A 5,703-nucleotide genomic window follows, 5' to 3' on the forward strand; every position below is an offset into this window, starting at 1 on the left:
TCTCGCGTGCCGGGCGGCCTACCAGCGCCTGCTGCAGCCGCCTGGGGCTGTGGGCGTGGTCCCCTCGCCAACCCTCACTCCCATTGGCCCAGCGGGGACTCGGACTCCCGCAGCTCTCTTTAGAGCCACACTGCTACCCTGCTGCAGCCTTGCCATTGCCACCCGAAGGTGGGGTCCGGTTCGATGTCAAGCCTCCCCGAACACCTGTAATGAGAACTCAGAGAGCCCTCGCTGCGCACCCCGGCTTCTCGGGCAGTTGCACAACCTCCCCCAATTATGCTTCGTATACTGTGTGGCAACTGGGCGAGAATTCCAGGCCCTTGTACGTACTCGCACAAATCTGCCTTCCTGCTGTTTGGCTGCAGGGCCAGGCGTGTCTCTGTGGGCCGGGGGAAATGGGGTGTGTTCGCGTCCAAGAGGGCGTGGCCCGCGTCCGCAGCGGGAGCAGCAGCCCAGCCCTGCCGGTGCAGTCTGTTCGCCTCAAACCGCAGCTTCCTCGGGAGCCCTGGACCGGGTCCAGGACACAGACGAGGAAGCTCTGGTGACATTGTAGACACGGGCTCAGAGCAGCGGGCTTGGCCCACAGCAGCTCCAGCCCCGTCCTGCCAAGGGACGTGCCGACGGTGTGCTCCTGGGAGCTGGGAGGGCATCCTAGGAGGCCCCCGCCTGTCTTGGGCGTCCTTGCTCCTTCCCGGTTCTGCCTCCGCTCTTGGAGACTTTGTCCCGATTTGCGATTTCTGTGTAAAGAGGATCGCAAGGAGCCCAGCAGGCCTCGCTGTCCCAGCTGTTATTCTTGGACCATGGCTCTGGGTTAAGGGAGAGGCGTATTGTCCTGCACTGCCCCGGGGCCAAGGATGGCTGTCAGCAGTGACGGCTCTGTGTAATGGAAATAAAGACAAAAATCCAATTGCGGCTGACCTCCAGCCCCCTCTGTGTTTCCCCGGAAGTGAGCCTGCCTCTTTGCCTGGGTCCCTCATTAGAATTTCAGAGAAGCCTCCTTTGCTAAAGAGAGGAGCCCAGCCCAGGAGGCCTGAGAGGTTGTTGGTTCTATGTGCAAAACAAGGAATTGGGGTAACCCTAGTTTGGTATCATGACATGTAAAAGCCATAAATGGGTTTCTTTTCCGGATAACTTTGAGAGGCTGAAGTGAACAACTGAAAGGAAGCAGTTCCTCAGGATAAACTAATGTCTTCCCCCAGCCTTAGGGCTGTCATGTCCCCCATGCCTCTGCAGTGGCTGGCATATGCAGGCCAGCGATGAACAGTTAACATAATGCTCCATGATGCTAGGGCCACATGGGGAGGTCCCAGGTTCTCTTCCTGAGGCCTCCTTATGCACACTGGGTGGGAGTGCGTGTGCCTGTGATCCTGGCCAGCTGAGGCTGGGGGCGGATTGTGGTGTGAAGATCCTATTAGGGATCTCTCTCACTCAGAAAAAAAGTAAGTGACATTTTTAAAATATAAAGAAATGGCGGGGCCAGTAGGTGGCATGGTGGTTAAGGACACTGGATTCCCACATGGCCAACGGTGGTTCGAGTCCTGGACCTGGCAGCTTGCTTTCTCATTTTCTCTCTCTCTCTCTCTCTCTCTCTCACACACACACACACATACACTGTATCCCTCTCTGGTAAAAGTTAAATAAAATAATTCTTTAAAAAGAGGCACTCTTAGGGTAGTTGGGAACAAAAGGATTTTTGCTTTTCTTTCTCACTCTCCCTCTTTGTCTTTCTCTGGCAAAACTCATGTGAAAAATTATAATCATAATAAATAAATAATTCTTAAAACAAACAAACAAAAACAAAGTACAGGACTTATCCTTAAATAGTAGAAACTCTTGGGGCTACCAAGTAGCATGGTGGTTGAGGCACTGGACTCCCACAAGGCTGACCACAGTTCAAGTCCCAGACCTGGCAGCTTGCTTTCTCACTCTTCCTCCATCTCTCTATCTCTGGCCAAATTAAAGAAAATAATAAATAACATTAAATAATAATTATTTTTTAAAAATAGCAGAAACTCTATGGAATGCAAACTTACACTGGGGAGGAGCGTGGTGGGGCTGGAAACAAAGTTTCCCTGGGGATAAGCAACTACTAGTGGGTAGCCATGCCCGATGCACATACCCAGGAGTGATCCCTCTCCCCTCCCCTGCTGTGAGCCCCCTCTGCCTGTGGATTGGGTCACCATGGATCTGGCAGGTACCATTTGCCCAGTTTGGGTGCTTGCAGGCAAAAGAGGTGCCATCCAAGGCTCCCAAATCAGATTCAGGAATTAACTTGGAACGGAAGGGATGGGCTTCCGTGGTGCGGGCGTCGCTCTACCAGTGAGAGCTCACAGAGAGATGTCTCTGGACTTAGACTGTGGGGTTGGATGGACTGAGGCAGCAGGAAGAAAGGGGTCCAATCTCTAGTCAAGGGATCAGCAGTTGGTGTTATGGCTATGTCGCTGGACTTCCAGGTAGTACCGCAGTTCAAGTCCTGAACCCGGTGGCTTAAACTCATGCCAGCACGTGTGCGTGCGTGCCCAAGATCCTGAGAGGAAAATGGAGGAGAAGGGATTGTGGTGTGTCATCCCCCCTGGGGGGTGATTTCTCGCTTTCTATCTCTGTCTCTGTCTTTCTGGTGAGCACATGCGCTCTATAGCAAAACAAAACAAAACAAAACAAAACAAAAACAAAAACAAACACACACACACAAACAAAAACAAAAACAAAAACCTCTCAAAAAAAATTCTAGTCAACTCTTTTCTTCATTTCTAAATATATTTTCCCCCTTTATTCATAATAGAGCCTATGCATGCTTGTGTAACAGAGAGCATGTCTGCGAGAGACAGAGGCTCTGCAATCTCCTCCTCTAGTCCTCCAGCCTGTGGGATCTTGAGTTCTCATGTGCGTGCCTGTGTGTTTCAGGCCAGTCAGGCCGGGGATTCAAACTGTGCTCATTGTGCACTTCTAGCACTGCAGTCCAGCATGCTACCACTGGCACCACCACCACTGGGCCCCAACCCTTTTTTTCTGATCTTCAGCCCTCAATGGGGTTGCATTCCATTTGAGTCAACTTAGAAAACTCTGATGACCAGCAGTTAGTGTAATGGCTATGTCGCTGGACTCCCATGTAGTCGACTGTGGTTCGCGTCCCGGACCCGGTGGCTTAAAACTCACACCGGGTGCGTGTGCGTGTGTGCCCAAGATCCCGAGAGGAGAATGGAGGAGAAGGGATTGCGGCATGGCCATCCCCCTTGGGGGGGTGGCTTCTCGCTTTCCGTCTCTCTGTCTGTCTGGCGAACACACGTGCCCTATAGCAAAAACCTCTCAAAAAAAAAAAAAGCAAAAAAACTCTGATGCTTCTAGAACATCACTTCCAGGCTCTGCTTCCAACAGGGAGCTGCCTTTCAAAGCTACCGTACCTCTTCCTTTCAGTTCATGAAGGGATGCATTCTAGGTCCCCTAGAGAACATCAGAGTTGCCTAGAACATACAGTCGAGGATGAACTCCTAGCAGAAAGGGATTCTGGAGGGAATGGCTCTGCTTCTCTGCCCCAGCTGGTGAATATGGCCGTTTCATCTGAGAACAGTTGTTACCGCGTAGACTCTAACAAGCAGGTGTGCTTGGCCCTTCTTGAAACGGGACGGGGCTATGAACTAAAGCAGGGACATTGTCTCAGGCTTTATGTTGGACACTGGAGCTTTATCTTTGGAACTCTGCAGGTTTCCATGGATACTGGCAACAAATCTTGTTTGGCCTAATGAGAAATTTCTCTCTAATAAAGGCAGAAGCTGCTCTGGACGCACATGCATTCAAAGTATTCCTCTATTCTTATAGAGAATAAAGGGATTCTAATTTTAAGAAGATTCGTTTGCCTGACATTCAAACATGTGCAGCCATTGACAGAGTGGGCTTTTACTCTATGTACCGACCCAGATTCTTCGGTATAGGCAATTCCAAACCAAAGCCCTCATCTCCAGGTGGGAGCAAGCCCTCTTAATACAAGGAGCCACTTCAGATGGGTGGGACCGAGATGAGCAGAGAGAGGACCTCATCACAATGAGACAGAGCAGTATTACGCGGTTGCCTTGAGCTTTGTTCCTCAACTTTTGCCCACGATCGTCAAGTCAGCTGAGGGCCATCACGTTGTGATACCGCACTTCCTTCAACATCCACGTCAGCCAAGATGGCGGGCTCACGGCCAGGAGCGGCCCTCTCAGTCCATTAGTTTTCCCTCCAGAGCTTCCTACGTTGAAGCAAGCATCCTACCCCCAACTGAAATCCCCCGGCAGTGGCCATTTTTGTACGTCCCGCCTTGTCATCTACTCAGCAGAAACTTCAATCTTATGTGTATTAGGGCAGTGGTCCCCAACCTTCCTGGCACCGGGACAGGCTTAAGAAAGACTATCCGTCCATGGGTGGGGTTGGGGGGATGTTTCTGGGGTGACCCAAGTGCACCACATCCATGCACCCCATTTCCACCACTACCACATGGCAATACACAATGAAATAACCACATAATAGGGCTTATGCTCCCCTGAAAATCCAATACCACCGATACGGCAGGAGGTGGTGCCCAGGTGGCAATGCCGCAATGGGGAGTGGCTGTGAACGCAGAAGGAAGCCTTGCTCACTCGCTTGCCGGCAGCCCACACCCTACTGTGCAGCCCAGTGGACCAGCACCTGTCAGGGCCCAGCTCTCAACAGGCCATGGACCCATCATGGCTGCAGCATTGGGGACCCCTGTTTGAGAATCTTCCAGGGCCGGCACATCTGTTTTTCTGTCTCTGGAGAATGAGATGGAAGGACAGGGACAATTGAGAGGGGGCCATCTTGGGAGACAGCTTTCTCCAAAGAACACAGGTCTGCCTCTGGGCGGGGAAAGAGAGACGGCTTTGCTAGACACAGCTAACTGTCTTCTCTTGTCAGGAGCTTAAAGGAGACTGTCTCCCCCCTTCTTTTTCTTTTTCTTTTTAATTGTCAAAGGACATGTGTGCTCACCAGGGAAACGAAGGGAGGGAGATAGCACTCTCCGATAGGGTGTGGTCATGCCACAATCCCTTCTCCTTTCTCCATCCTGTTGGGATTTGGGGCACTCATGGACATGCACCTGAAGTGTTTTTCAAGTCAATGAGGCCAGGATTCAAAGCGCAGTCAGTCACGTAGGGTCTAGCTTCCCTTTGCTGGGCTACGGGGCCAGCTCCGTTTCCCCATTTCTCACATCTGGGCCTTTCCTTCCCCTTTTTCAAGTTCATCATTGTTTTGGTTCACACGTCTCCATCCACAAGACGCATGGAGTACAAAACACTCATTGCATCCTGAAGCCCGGAGTCTAGAGTTGGGGGGTCTCGGAGAAGCGAAGGCAGTCCATGCCCACACAGCCCTCACTCCTCAGTCTGCCAGCAGGGCACGTGCTAGGGGCCTGGAGACCACGGCCCTAACTAGAGACCAGTTCTCACTACTGTCTCCAGTCAGGGAAGCTTGGGATTTGGGACTCGGGAGAGACATGCAGGTCCTATTATTCAGGGACCAGGTCAGGTCCCAGGTTTGACGTATGGTGGCACCAGAATCCCCTAAGCCAGAGCACCTTCTTGTGTCTGCTTTGGCGGATTAGGAACAAAGCACTAGAGTTGTGCATAATTTATAAAATATCCTTTATTTATTCTAAGGAACACAGTCAAGTAGCTTAAAAAAAAAAAAAAAAAAAAAAACCTTTTTAAACGA

The sequence above is a fragment of the Tupaia chinensis genome, unplaced genomic scaffold (genome assembly GCF_000334495.1).
Source record: "Tupaia chinensis unplaced genomic scaffold, TupChi_1.0 Scaffold145396_1, whole genome shotgun sequence".
Taxonomy (NCBI): Eukaryota; Metazoa; Chordata; class Mammalia; order Scandentia; family Tupaiidae; genus Tupaia; species Tupaia belangeri.